We start from the raw sequence: 16,027 nt of genomic DNA, 5'->3' as shown, positions 1-16,027 counted from the left end.
GCAACTGAGATTATAAAGGGATCTTTTCATCCTATGTTTCTGTTTTCACTGTCTTAAACAGGCACTTAAATGAAGTAAGTTTTAGAAGAAAGATATTAGGAAACTTTCAAAAGTAGGATATTATAACTCAGTATAGTAACAAATCAAACAAAAGGCATGCCCTAAACTCTGTGCATTCTGCTGTTCAGAGGTGGACTTGAATAATAAAAAGGAATGGGATGCAAGCATTGTAACTTTAATAAATGGAATTCTATTAGAATTTGTGCCTTAGAAGATTAGAGTTACGTGTTTAGAAAACATATTTTTATGGTATAAACTGATTTTAGGAGAATGAACAAGCAAATTCCTGACAATAAATATGGCAATATGGAAATAAAACTTTTTTTTTTTTTTGGTGTCATGGAGAAAGAAACAAATGACAATAATTTATCTGGAGAACCAGGGATAGCCCAGTGTTCCCCTAGCTGCAGAAGATGGGTAGAAGTAGGGCCATATTTATGATCACTGAAGTTCTAAACTCATCAAAAGAAGCTAGTTTTAAGATATTAAAAAAGAGGCTTTCTTTCTTCTCATATTAATGTTGTCAATCAGTCTTTACTGAAACATTTAGTGATTTTAGGGACAGATTTACTGTGATACCAAAGGAGCAGAAACTTTGACTCTTTACTTTTTTGACCTCCTTTCCTAGTCCCTGTTCCTACTTTTATATTTCTAATTTTACATTAATTGCTCTTTTAGAAGGCCCCTCCCACAAACTGTGACAACCTCATGCGTCAGAAAACTCAGAATTGAACCTGGGTGTAGATATTGACTTACAATCCCTTCCACATGTGGTTCCCGGGATGTTGAAATTTACGGACAGGCAGAGCTTTATTGGCCTTAAACAGCATAGCTAAGCAGGAGACCTGCTATGTTTCCACTAGCGATTATCCAAATCACTTCCCCAATATACAGGGTCCTATATGAGCAATATTTGCAAAGCACTCAAACAAAATGCTCTGGGCTGGTTTTGCTGATCACTTAATATGGAGCTCAAAACCCTCATTCCTAAGTGTTATGACTTCAGTTTCTAGTATTTTGTATTGCTACAATTTCTTCTGCTCCTTCTCTCTTGGGAGAACAAGAAGAAATTAGATTAATTCAAAATATTGATCTAAATATTGATCTTCTAATGTGACAGACATGTTAGAAGAGCATATTGTAGGAGCACTGTTATCCTTCTCTCCCTTCTCCCACCTTATTCTAATTTCCCTAATTTTAAAATATTCACTAATAATTAGCAGTTAAACTGGTGACTGAAATACCAGTAAATCATCCATGACAACTTTTTAATATGTAATATAATTATAAATATGTAGAAAATATTTATTATCAATAACTAATACTATATGTACAGTCATACCTCAGTATGCACAATGGATTTGTTCCAAAACCACCCATGTATACTCAAATCCACTCATACTCAAGTTCCACAATGGATCTGGGAGAACTCACTGATGAGAAAACTCAGCCCTGGGTGTACACGGGTTCATGGCCCATGGACACTGCATTTTCTATCTGCATTTGGTTGAAAAAAATCTGCATGTAAGTGCACCCATACAGTTCAAATATATGTTGTTCAAAGGTCAACTGCAGTTCTCATTTTACAAAGATTAAATACATTAATAGCTAAATTACTTACTCTTCAGCCTCAAAATAAAATTGAAAATTTGTGAAAAAATGAAATTAAATTAATCCTTAAAACTTATAAAATAGGTGAGGTGCGGTGGCTCATGCCTGTAATCCCAGCACTTTGGGAGGCCGAGATGGGTGGATCACCTGAGGTCAGGAGTTTGAGACCAGTGTGGCCAACATGGTGAAACCCCATCTCTACTAAAAATACAAAAATCAGCCTGGCGTGGTGGTGGGTGCCTGTAATCCCAGCAACTTGGGAGGCTGAGGCAGGAGAATTGCTAGAACCTGGGAGGCAGAGGTTGCAGTGATCACACCATTGCACTTCAGCCTGGGCAACAAGAGTGAAACTCTGTCCCCCGCAAAAAATAAAAACAAATAAAAAAGCAAAAACAAAAAACTTATAAAATATACTTCAAAAATAAGCTCTACATTCTGTTATATGGAGTAACCACAAGTACATTTCAAACAGGATAAAAAATTAATTTTATTTAACAGAATATCAAATTAAATGTTAGTTTTAATGATGTAAGCTGACTTTAATTGGAACAAATCTATTATACTTTATTGTTAGCATTGCCAAAACTTACCTAATATTAAAAGTAAGATTGAGTTAATTTTTCTCAAAATACCAAGGGCTCAGCTTGTGCTATTATATTTGTCACATTTGTTTTTGGCAAAAACTCTTCAAATTTGCAAAACAAATTTAAAATTGAATTTCTTTAACTCACTTAGAAATATAATTTATATGTATCTTTCAGATAGGATTGCCACAATTGTCAAGCATCCTGTCCAAATATGGTCTATATAAGAATGTGATAGGGCCAGGCGCAGTGGCTCACGCCTGTAATCCCAGCAGTTTAGGAGGGTGAGGCAGGCAGATCATGAGGTCAGGAGATCAAGACTATCCTGGCTAACACGGTTAAACCCCATCTCTACTAAAAATACAAAAAAATTAGCCAGACGTGGTGGCGGGCACCTGTAGTCCCAGCTACTCGGGAGGCTGAGGCAGGAGAATGGCATGAACCCGGGAGGCAGAGCTTGCGGTGAGCTGAGATCGCACCACTGCACTCCAGCCTGGGCGACAGAGCGAGACTCCGTCTCAAAAAAAAAAAAAAAAATGTGATTAGATTCTGGAAGAAAATCAGTAATTCATATACTACATTTAAATCTTATAAGATCGAAAAATAAATTTTTTAGAAAACCCAAATTAGCAAGAGCAATGAAATGACAACTCTGTTTTTGGTCTTTAAATTTAATTATAAGTGTAATAAATTTTATTATAGTCTATCTTCCTAGAAGAGTTGCAAAAATAACCATAAAGGATAATACTTGTCATTTGAATTTACATCAAGTAAAAAATAAAAGGATCTTCACCTGTGCTCACACTCCTGATCTCTATTCCTCTATGTATTTTGATTTTAAGCTTTGTTGAGATATCATTCACATACCATACAATTGACAGATTTAAAATGTACAATTCAATAGTTTTCAGTATATTTATAAATATCTGTAGTCATTAACACAATCAATTTTAGAACACTTTTATGGTCTCAGAAAGAAACCCAGTACTCTTTAGATATCATGCCCCTCCATCATCCACCATCCCATCATCCTTAAGCAGTCACTAATCTAATGTCTATCTCTATAGAAGTGCCTATTTTGGAGATCTCCTGTAAAATGAATCGTATGTTATATTTTCTGACTGGCTTCTTCACTTAGCAGTATGCCATTTCTTGTAATGATCAAATAATATTCCATTTTGTGACTATGCCCTACTTTGTTTATCCATTCATCAGTTAATGGACATTTGGGTTGTTTCTACCTTTTAGCTACCATGAATAATGCTGCTATCAATATTTGTGTACAAGGTTTTATGCAGACATATGTTTTTATTTATCTTGGATATACGTCTGTGAGTAGAAGTGTTGGATCATATGGGTAATCCTATGTTTAACCATTTGAAAAACTGCCAAAATTTTTTCCAAAGTGGCTGCACCATCTTACATTCCCACCAACAGCGTATGAGGATTCTAATTATTCCACATCATAGACTTGTTATTGTCTGACTTCTTGATTCTAGCCATCCTAGTGAGTGGAAGTGGTGTCTTATTGACCATTTTCCTGATGAATAATGATGTTGAGCACTTTTCCATGTGCTTATTTGCCATTTGTATACCTTATTTGTATAAATGTCTATTCAGATTTTTTTACCCACTTTAAAAATTGAGTTGTCTTTTCATCATTGAGTTGCAAGTGTTCTTTCTATGTTTCAGATACAATATCTTATCAGATAGATACACGATTTGCAAGTATTTTCTCCCATTCTGTGAGTTGTCTTTTTACTCTCTTGATAGCATCCTTTGAAGCACAGGAGTTTTTTTATTTCAATGAAGTCCAGTTTAACTGTTTTTGTTGTTCTTGTTGCTCTTGCTTTTGATCATATCTAAGAAACCATTGCCAAATGTGAGGTCATGAAGATTTATCCCTATGTTTCTTCTAAGACTTTTATGGCTTTAGCTCTCACATTTAGGTCTTTTATCCATTGTATGTTAATATCTGTATATCCTGTGAGAACTTCATTCCTTTGCATGTGGCTACCAAGTCGTCTTAGCAGCATTTGTTGAAAACACTACTCTTTCCACATTGAATGATCTTGGCACCTTTGTTGAAAATCAGTTGACCCTCTCACAGCCATTGCAGTACATTGATCTCCACAGAGACAGTGCCAGGGCAAGTGAGAGCCAGGCAGGCACTGGGCGATTCTGTGCCTCACTGAAGAAAAGTAAGTAAAGATGGGCAAAGGAGACCCTAGGAAGCCAAGAGGCAAAATGTCATCATATGCATTTTTTGTGCAAACTCATCAGGAGGAGCACAAGAAGAAACAACTAGATGCTTCAGTCAGTTTCTAAGAACTGCACAGAGAGGTGGAAGACCATATCTGTTAAAGAGAAAGGAAAATTTGAAGACATGGCAAAGGCAGACAAGGCCTGTTATGAAAGAGAGATGAAAATATGTCCCTATTAAGGGGGAAACAAAAAAGAATTTCAAGGATCTCAATGCACCTAAGATGCCTCCTTCAGCCTTTTTTCTGTTCTGCTCTGAGTATCGCCCAAAAATCAAAGGAGAATATCCGTCCAGTCCACTAGTGATATTGCAAAGAAACTGGGAGGGATGTGGAATAACACCGCTGCAGATGACAAGCAGCCTTATGAAAAGAAGGCTGCGAAGCTGAAGAAAAAATACAAAAAGGATATTGCTGCATATCAAGCTAAAGGAAAGCCTGATGCAGCAAAAAAGGGAGTTGTAAAGGCTGAAAAAAGTAAGAAAAAGAAGGAAGAGGAGGAAGATGAAGAAGATGAGGATCAGGGGGAGGAAGAAGAAGATGATGATGATGATGAATAAGTTGGTTCTACTGTAGTTTTTTTTTTTTTTTTCTTGTCTATAAAGCATTTAATCCCCTTGTACACAACTCACTCCTTTTAAAGAAAAAAATTGAAATGTAAGGCTGTATAACATTTGTTTGTAAACTGTACAGTCTTTTTTTGTGTGTGTATAATTAACACACTACTGAATGTGTCTTTAGAAAGTCCTGTTCTGGTGGTATTTTCAATAGCTACTAACCTTGCCTAGTAGAATATGGGGGTTGTAAATTGGCATGGAAATTTAAATCAGGTTCTTGTTAGTGCACAGCACAAATTAGTTATATATGGGGATGGTAGTTTTTTCTTTTTCAATTGTGATGCATCTAACACGAAAGAATTGCTCTGTTAACTGAATATCATTCTAATTGCAAAAAAGAAACAGTTGCAGCTGTTTTGTTGACATTCTGAATGCTTCTAAATAAATACAATTTTTGAAATAAAAAAATCAATTGATGATAGATACACAGTTTGTTTCTGTATTCTTTACTTTATCCCATTGGTCTTCATGTCTGTCCTCATGCCAGTCCCAAACTGGTCTAATTACTATCGCTTTGTAGTAAGTTTTGAAATCATAAAGTGTGCGTCCTGAAATATTTTTCTTTTTAAAAAGATTATTTTGCTTATTCCAGACCCTTCCCAACTGCTTATGGATTTTAGAATCTGCTTGTTGATTTATAAGAAGAAGCCTACTGGCCTTCTGAGAAGTATTGCATTGATTCTGTAGATAATTTGGGGAAGATTGTTATCTTAACAATATTGTCTTGAATCAGAAATTTGGAATGATTTTTTTTTATTTCTTTAGAAATTCTTTATTTTTTCAATGGGTTTTATATTTCTCAGAGTATAAGTTTTACACTTTTTAAAATATATTCCTATTTTATTCTTTTTGATAATATCTTTAAAACAATTGCTTTCTTAATTTCATGCTAAATTATTCATTGCAAATATACAGAAACACAATATTTTTGTATGTTGAAAGTATATCAGGGATAAGCAGAGCAAGATGGCAGATTACAAGGCTCCATGGATCATCCCCTCTGCAAGGACACCAATTTAAAAACTATACACAGCCAGGAGCAGTGGCTCATCATGCTTGTAATCCGAGCACTTTGGGAGGCCAAGGTGGGCAGATTGCTTGAGACCAGGAGTTCCAGACTAGCCTGGCCAACATGGCAAAACCCCATCTCTACTAAAAACACAAAAATTAGATGGGCATGGTGGCACAAGCCTGTGATCCCAGCTACTCGGGAGGCTGAAACACGAGAATTGCTTGAACCTGGGAGGCGGAGGGTGCAATGAGCCAGGATCATGCCACTGCATCGAAAGTGAGGTATTGAAACCTCCAACTATTATTATTATATATTATTATTAAAAAGCCTATTTCTCTCTTTAATTCTGTCAGTGTGTGTTTTATATATTTGAGGATTACATGTTATGGTCATATATGTTTCTAATTGCTGTATGTTCTTAAATAATGGAATCTTTCATCATTCTATAATGATGTTCTTCGGCTCTTTTAACATTTTTTGACTTAAAGTCCATTTGTAATTGTAGTATAGCCACTCCAGCTCACTTTTGGTTATTGTTTGCCAGTGGTCACCAACTCTGGATGTACATCAGTGGTACCTGGGTACCTGCAACAAAATACATATTCCAGGTCCAACTCTAGGCCTACTGAATTATTCTCAGGTTGGAAGTCGTCTAGGAACCTATATTATCAAAATTCTCCCTGCCCAGATCACTTGTGTAGTTAATCCTTGTATTAGAATAAACTGGGGAACCACCACTTGCACAGCCTAATGCCACCATGGTACAACATCTCCATTTGTAAAAGGGAGAATGTTAGGCCCAGGAAATTTAAGTGTCTTCACAGACCATATAGGAGATCACATCAAGTCTCCTGAGTTAGCATTCAAGTCTACTAAGTAATTAGAGTAAGTGTACTGAGTAAGCCTGCTAAATCTTCCTCTATTCTGTTTCCATTATGTTATGCTGCACAAAATGTGAAGTCACAATGCTGTTTATTCTTACTCTAGTAATTATCTTAGTTTGAATCCCCTAGAAAATAAAACCTTAAGCAATAACTAAATACGAATACTTTACTTGGGAGATGCAAATTCAGGGCACTGAGAGTGGAAAAATAAAAATAGAAACAAGGAAGGGAAGGATGCGAGGTAAAGCAATGCATGATACATGAACTGTTGCCTCAGTATCCACAGCTTACCTCTGTGAATACAATCATGCATGGCTTAACAAAGGGGATACATACTGAGAAATGCTTTGTTAGGTGGTTTCATCTTTTTGTGAACATCACAGTGTACTTACACAAACTTAGATGGTATAGCCTACTAATCATCTAGGCTGTATGGTACAACCTATTGCTCTGAGGCAACAAACCTACACAACAAGTTAATGTACCAAATACTGTAAGCAATTGTAACACAAGGCTAAGCATTTGTGTAGCTAAACACATCTAAACCTAGAAAAGGTACAGTACAAATGGGGTATAAAATATTTTTAAAAAGATATACCTATACAGGGCACTTACCATGTATGGAACTTATAGGACTGGAAATTGCTCTCAGTGAGTCAGTGAATGAGTGGTGAGTGAATGTGAAGTCCTAGAAGATTACTGTCCATTCCTGTGGACTTTATAAACACTGTATACTTAGGCTACACTAAATTTATTTTTTAAAATTTTGTATAATAATAAATTAATCTTGGCTTACTGTAACTTTTTTGCTTTATAAACTTCTTAATATTTTTAAACTTGTTGACTCTTGTAGTAAAACTTAGCTAAAACATATATAGCTGTACAAAAATATTTTCTTTCTTTATATCCTTATTCTATAAACTTTTTTATTTTAAAATTTATTTATTTATTTTACTTCTTACACTTCTTTATTAAAAACTAAGACACAAGCACACACATTACCCTAGGCCTACACAGAGTCAGGATCATCAATATCACTATCTTCTACCTCCACATCTTGTCCCACACTGGACGGTCTTTAGGAACAATCGCATGCATGGAGCTGTCATCTCCTATAATAACTATAATAACAATATTTTATTCTGGAATACCTCCTGAAGTAACTGCCTGAGACTATTTTACAGTTAATTTTTTTTTTCAAATAAGTAGAAGTACACCCTAAAATAACAAGGAAAAGTAAAATATAATAAATACATAAATCAGCAACACAGTCTGGTCATTATTTGCCACGGCAAATAAATTCTGGTAATTTATTTCCATAAAGTTTTATGAACTGTACATAATTGTATGTGCTAAGCTTTTATACCACTGGCAGCTCGGTAGGTTTGTTTACCCCAGCATCACCATATAATATGCATTGCAGCAGGACATTACGGCATCACTAGGCAATAGGAGTTCTTCATCTCCATTATAATCTTATGAGACCACCATCATATAGGCACCCAGTGGTTGACCAGATAGTGCATGACTGTATATGCATCAGATTGCTCAGCAGGTGTCTCTGCAAAGTACCCTTGAGCAATCAATGTGAGAGAGAAAAGAAAAGGAATTTTATCTGCATGTTTACCTCCTTGTCTCCTGTTCCTGTTTCCTAAACTTTACACCAGGGCCCTAGCATTTAAGGCAGCATTCTCTAGCTAAGGTGTCAAATACCATGCTCTGCCAAGGCAGAAGGAGCCTGAAACTGAGCATGGGGGCAGGTCTGCTTGGTTGTAAAGCAGCAGTCAAGGGGTTGGCTCTATTGCTTCTGATGCAAGATATAGGTCACCCCCAAGGAGACGAACCTGGAAAAAAGACAAGTGGCTGAGATTGATGGAGGTGGTGGCAGCAAAGGAATTGGAGGAAGCACATAAAACAACTGGAGGAAGCATATAAAATGTATCACACACAGAAATGTTGTCTGGTGGGATTCCATCAGAATGCTGGCAGAAATATTACAGGGAAATATTAGGAAAAGTTATAGGGAGTAGTCACAAACCTTTTGGAAGGCCGAAAGGTTACATAGCTTGTAACAATTGAACAGGCTGAAGGCAGCCGATGCTTACCTTAGAGCATTAGGTCATAGGGTAAATACTAGGGACAATAGAGGCTTCCCCAGTTAAGTCTGTTTACCCTACCTCCAATAACTAACCTTTGAGCCAGATGGCCCTCTCCGGGGAAGGTCAACTAGAGATATTGCCCCCTAATGATATTTAACTTTAGACCACGGTACCTGAGCTTTAATCATTCTGAGAACTACTCTCTTAACCATGTTAATTATCCACAAGTGTGTTGACTCAGAGCTTCTGTTGTTAATTGTATACGAAATAAATGCCTGGAGTGTGAGCCGCTCAGGGCTGGCCGCAATGACGAACCTCTCTTGGTGTGCAGGCGGCTGGACCCTCAGCAGGACTGGCAAAATAGAATATCTGTGTGTCAGTGTACGTTTTATTCATCCGTCGTTTGGGTCAGGGTCTGCGGGCCGACCCCCGCAGCTAGTGCCCTCTTGTGACAAGCAATTGTTATTTTAAAGAAGTCTACTAGTTACATTGTCAGTAGCGTTAAATGTAGAAAATTTCTGATTTCTTTCCCTTCCCCCTACCATCCCTGTTGATACGTTCCATCCCAGGTCCTGAGCCAGTTTCTATCTCAGGAGTGGGATCCAGAGGCCCATCTGTGCTGACCACCAGTCTCCCATGTCATACTTACAGTCTAGTGAGTACCAGTCTGATGCTGGATCTGTTAGCCCTGCCTCCTCATTTGCATTGTAACCACCCAATGGGTTCTCCTTGCCTGCTGCCTATTCAGAGCCAATTTATCAAAACAGGGGAATTGTAATAGAGATTGAGTTTAATTTATGCAGAGCTGGCTGTATGGGAGACTCAAGTTTTATTATTACTCAGATCAGTCTCCCCAAGAATTCAAGGATCAGAGTTTTTAAGGATAATTTGTCAGGTAGGGGCTGGAGAAGTGGGGATTGCTTATTGGTCAGGTCGGAGATGAAATCACAGGGGGTCAAAGCCATCCTCTTGCACTAAGTCGGTTCCTGGGTGGAGGCCACAAGACCAGATGAGCCAGTTTATCATCTGGCTCGTGGCAACTGATCCATCCAGGATACAGGGTCTACAAAATATCTCAAGCACCGATCTTGGACTTTACAATAGTGATGTTATCCCCAGGAGCAATTTGGGGAGGTTCAGACTCTTGCAGCCTCCGGTTGCATGACTCCTAAACCATAATTTCTAATGTTTTGTCTAATGTGTTAGTTCTGTAAAGGCAGTCTCGTCCCCAGGTGGGAAGGGGATTTGTTTGGGGAAAGAGCTGTTACCATCTTTGTTTCAAAGTTAAACTATAAGTTCCTCCCAGAGTTATTTTGGCTCATGCCCAGAAGTAAACAATGATGGCTTGGAGGTTAGAAGCAAGATGGACTCCGTTAGATAAGATTTCTTTCACTATCGTTATTTTCTCATTTATAATTTTTGCAAAGGTGGTTTTAGCACGATCCATCTTTGCGATACATTTATTTCTGTCACGTCTGTCCCAGCACTCAGGCATAGGTTTCTACTTTATTTCTTAAAAGCCTAGTTTGTTTCTGCCAGCTCCCTCCCTGGGTACTGGTACACTCTTCCTGCCATCCATCATTGTTCTGGATAGCCCTAGGCCCCTTAAACAGGAATCTTTCCCTCAACTTGGGATCCTGGGTCTTTAACTGTGGAATTGGCTTCTTTTATACCAGCCTTACCCATTTCTTCTTTTCTCTGTGCGACTTGCCTTATTTAAGCTTGCTTCTTACTTTAGATAAACCCTGTGATAACTGTTACTTGATAGATAGGCCTTTCTCCTGCTGCCCTCCCATACCTATCTTCTCATAGTCAGAGTCTGTACTTTGTCTAGTTGCAAATATATGTCCTGTGTACTTTGTTTAGTTATAAATATATGTCCTACTAACATTTTGGTTTTCTGCCCAATCCAAATTCTTTCCTCCTACTCTGCATGCACCAAACTACAATGACACTTGATTGTGTTCTATGTTATTTTTTAAAAATACACTTTAAGTCAAATAATGTAACATAACGGATTCAACATAATTGTAATATCCAAGACTGCATATATTCTTTGTCCTTATAGTTTTAATATATTTTCAGTTTGATAAATGACTCACTTTGCCTTTCATTGCTTTATATTTATAGACATAGAGCTGGCAAGTAAAAAAAAAGTGAACTTTAAAAAAGTTGCTTGTTCTTTCTGTTAGGTCTTCAGTGGTAAACATATGCTCTACAATTATATATTTAGGGAGGCATTTAATCAGAAATTTCAGTAGTCTTTTCCATTATTTTAAGTCCTAGAGAACATGCTGATTATTGGCTTGCTAGCAGCTCATTCATACTAATTTGCACACTTAGTAAATCAGTCTGCAAGAACTTAAAAATAAACTCTGTTCAAAACAGATTTTATATTTAATACAGGACAATTAGAGAATGTTTATGGTATTCAGAAATGAAAATGCAGAATACAAAGTTAATTTGCTGTCAGCAATCCCTTGCTTCTTTCCGTATGGAGGGATTAATTAGAAAGTGAAATCTTACGTCAGTTGTTTTCTTTGGGTAATTTTGTCTTCTTAGACAATTATAGAAAACTTGCTATTTAAAATGCTATCAAGCTAGAACTCCTTGATAGGTCCCCTTCTAATTTTTCATTAAATGACCCATGAAGGCCTACAGAAATCCAAAAATTCAACAGCAGCCAGTCATTTACATGTATCCTATGAGGAATTCCCAAAAATTACCACAACTGTAGGGGATTATGTGGAGGGACATCACTCTGTCAGTAATGTGTAGAATCTCACATGAAGATCTGGTAGTAGTGGTGGCAGAGATGGGAAGAGTCTAAGTCAGTTGTGGTGTATTTTATTGATGAAAAAGCCAAACTCTGTGAAATATTTGAAGAGGTTTATTCTGAGCCAGTATGAGTGATCATAGACTGGAGAACAATCTCAGGAGGTCTTGAGAAAGTGCCTGAGATGGTCGAGTTACAGTTTGGTTTTATACATTTTAGGGAGGCAAGTTACAGGGAAAGACATAAGGCAGTACACGTAATGTATACATTGGTTTGGCCTAGAAAAGCCAAACATCTCAATGTGAGGATAGGGAGGGCTTATTACAGTTATAGAAGGATTCAAAGGTATTTTCATTGGCAATTGGGTTAAAGAGTTAAGCTAAAGACTTGCAGTCCTGGAAAGAAATGCTTGAGTTAAGATAAATGGAGTTGTGGAAGCCAAGGTTCTTGTTACGTAGATGAGGCCTCCAGATAGCAAGCATCAGAGAGAATAGATGCTAAATGTTTTTTTTTTCAGGCCTTAGAAGGTATCAGATGCTTAATCTCTCCTAGATCAGGAAAGGCCTAGATGCATTAATGAAGATTCTCTACAGATACAAAATCGCTCCCACAAAATACAGCTTTTCAGGGCCATTTCAAAATATGTCAAAGACATGTATTTGGGGGTAAAATGATTTTATTTCATTCAGGGTTTGTTATTTGCCATGTGATGCTATACCAGAGTCAGTTTGGAATTTGGTATCTTATTGACACAAAGAGTCTGTTTCATCAGTCTTATGATACCTATTTTAATCTTAATGATGGTCAGTTGTGTCTAAACTCCAAAAGGGAAAGGATATAGCAAAGCGTGTCCAACCTCCCTTTCCATTATGGCTGGTAATTCAATGTTTCAGGTTTCCCTTGGCCCAGAGGGGGTCCGTTCAGTTGCCTAAGTGGTTGGGGTTATATTTCTGGTTGTAATATTATTGGTGGGACAAGAGTTTATTGTGAAAGGAAACTAAATCGTGAGGTCCCAAAATCACTACGCTAAAGGGAAAAGTCAAGCTGGGAACTGCTTAGGGCAAACCTGCCTCTCATTCTATTCTAAGTAACTCCTCTGCTCACTGAGATAAATGCATATCTAATTGCCTCCTTTGGAGAGGCTAATCAGAAACTCAGAAAAATACAACCATTTGTCTCTTATCTACCTATGACCTGGACGCCCCCTCCCCGCTTCGAGTTGTCCCACCTTCACCCACCTTTTCAGACTGAACCAATGCACATCTTACACCTATTGATTGATGTCTCATGTCTCCCTAAAATGTATATAAAACCAAGTTATGCCCCTACCACCTTGAGCACATGTTGTCAGGACCTCTTGAGACCATGTCACATCACAGGCGTGCATCCTCAACCTTGGCAAAATAAACTTTCTGAATTAACTGAGACCTGTCTCAGATTTTCATGGTTCACATTATTGATTATAGGTTGAGTAACCAACATGGAAATCCAAAATTTGAACCTTCCAAAACTCCAAATGCTCAAAATCAGAAACATTTTGATCACCAACATGGTGCCACAGGTGGAAAATTTCACATTTGATCTCATATTAAGTCACAGTCAAAAGGCAGTCAAAACTTGTTACATGAACAAAATTTCTTAAAATAGCATGTAAAATTACCTTCAGACTATGTGTATAATGTGTATATGAAGCATAAATGAATTTCCTGTCTAGACTTGGGTCCTATCCCTAAGTTATCTCATTATGCATATGCGTGTATTCCAAAATCTGAAGAATTCTGAAATCTAAAATACTTCTGGCCCCAGGCATTTCAGATAAGGAATACTCAACCTGTTAACAGGAAGATATATATATATATATATATCCTGTTTTTTATATGTATACCTATATGTGTATATGTTACATATATTTTTTTAAGATGTAAATTTTTCTTCAGATCATTACAAAACTGTCAGGGCATGAAAAACCAACCAAACAAGTACCCTACCTACATTTAATAGGTAGATGCTTGTTTGATACAGGAAATGGGCCCAAGGGCTGCATATTGAGTTACCTCCATAGTTAGAACTAAGAGATTGCTGTAAAGTAAATATGGAATGAGTTGCTCTACAAGTGACCACCTAAATCAGATACATTTCTTATCTTACTAGGAGCAAATGAGAATAAGGAAAAGCAGAAACAAAATGTCTACAATACCAGAAGACAATAGAAGAATACCTAAATTTACACATAGGTAGATAGGTCATAGTGAAACCATAGAATGGCAAAGATAAGAGAAATTTCAAAAAGCAATGAGAGAAAAATGGCAGATTATTTATAAAGGAACAAAAATTATACTGAAGGCAGAATTACCAACAGTAACATTAGAAACCAAAAGACAATAGCATTATAGTGCTGATGAAAATTAACTGCCAGTCTAGAATTTTATATCCTTGTGAACTATCACTCATGAGTAAAGATGAAATAAAAGCATTTGTAATTCAACAATGAACTTGAGACCATTTAAAACTCAGAGATTTTGGTAAAAGAACAAGCGTAAGCCCTCTTACTGCTGAAGGAAATTGAATTCAGAAGAGAGAATTGGGGTCTAAGAATAATGGTTACTAAAATAATCAGTAAATGTGGGTAACTCCCATGAGGATTTGACTGTAGAAATAATAATAAGAATAAATGATTCAGGTGTTACCAAAACAAAGTGAGCTCAATTACTAGACAACAACTTTATAAGGAAGGATTTGCCATTATAGGCATGTAAAGTTCTTACATTTTAGGAACCAGGGTTGAATTACTGTAAGGTTTTTTATGTGAAGTATAGATGTTGAATATTTGGGGCACTGAAAAGTATAGGTATAGAATGTATAATTTCTAAACCAGTAGAGGCATAAATGAAAATAAACAAAACTTGATAAATTCAATAGAATTCAAGAATAGAAAAGAACAAAATAAAATGGGATAAAGTGTGGCACAAAATGAAATGTTAAAATAAACACAAATATATCATTAATTACAATAAATATGAACAGACTAAATTATAAAAGGTGATATTTAAATGTAGCTTTATACTGTTTATAAAATTTCCTGGTAAAATATCAAAAAACCTATACCAGGTATTTACTAATCATAAAATAGCTGGCATAGATATATTAATATGAAAACAAGTAGACTTTGTGGTAAATAAATGTATTACTTAATTTAAAAAGGGAAAAGTCCAACTTAGAGAAGAAACTTTGAAATTATTTATACCTAAACACATATTCTCGAAATATATAAAGCCAAAATCAATTAATGTAAAAAGAGAAATGAACAAATTCTAAATTACAGTGGAAGATGTTATTAGACCTCTCTCAATAATTGGCAGATCAAGCAGACAGAAGGTTAATAAAGCCCTACTAGACTTAAACAACAAAATTAGTAAGTTTTCCTGTAGCTCTTAAGGCTAGCGTGGCTGTGCTGGTAATGATTGGCCATCCTTGCCATTTACATACTACAGCACTCTGGTATCTGTCTATGACCTTCTTTCCCTGTGCTTTAGGGTACCTGGGAGAATGTGCACTTACAACTTTTCAGTAAAATCATTCAGGGAACTGCATACCAGTCTGCCCTTCTGGCAGATACTTACAAACTTCATGGGAAGGCAAGTCCAGTGCTCTCAGGCATTTGAGGTTGGTCAGGTAAAAAGGGTCATATGACATTCTTTTAGCATTCCAAATACTTTTCATTTTCCTTCCTCAATTCCTACTTCCCCTCTCCTTTAGATTTATCCTCCTTTTTTCTTCTTTTCTTCCTTTCTTTCCTTTTCCTTTCCCCTGTCTCTTCCTATCACTCTTTGTCTTTTACCCCCTAAGTATTATATTATTTTAAATCTCCTTGGTGATAGAAAAGGAAAAGTAGTTCAATCTCTTTTTAAATAATAAAATCAATTTTAACCAATATTTAAAATATTGAATTTGTCAATAGTAAGTATAGGTTTTTATTTTAAATTATTATTTTATTGAATATTATAATAAATATAACAATTTAAGCAGCTAGTCCATTTTAGAATTTTTTTTTTCTGAGTGAACCATATTAAACAAAATTTCTACTAATAGAAATTTTTTACAAAATAAACACTGTCAATTTTTT

The 16,027-nt window shown here is 36.3% G+C and overlaps 1 protein-coding gene and 1 pseudogene across 3 annotated transcripts in view; both read left to right on the top strand.

The window, feature by feature from the left end:
- The window catches only part of CFAP47 (cilia and flagella associated protein 47), a 446,504-nt gene that overhangs the window by 271,578 nt on the left and 158,899 nt on the right, over positions 1–16,027 (top strand). The window lies entirely within an intron of this gene.
- LOC101000389 lies at positions 2,809–5,076 on the top strand (annotated as a pseudogene).

This window comes from Papio anubis, chromosome X, assembly GCF_008728515.1.
Source record: "Papio anubis isolate 15944 chromosome X, Panubis1.0, whole genome shotgun sequence".
NCBI lineage: Eukaryota > Metazoa > Chordata > Mammalia > Primates > Cercopithecidae > Papio > Papio anubis.
This window is presented reverse-complemented; position numbering and strand designations above follow the sequence as displayed.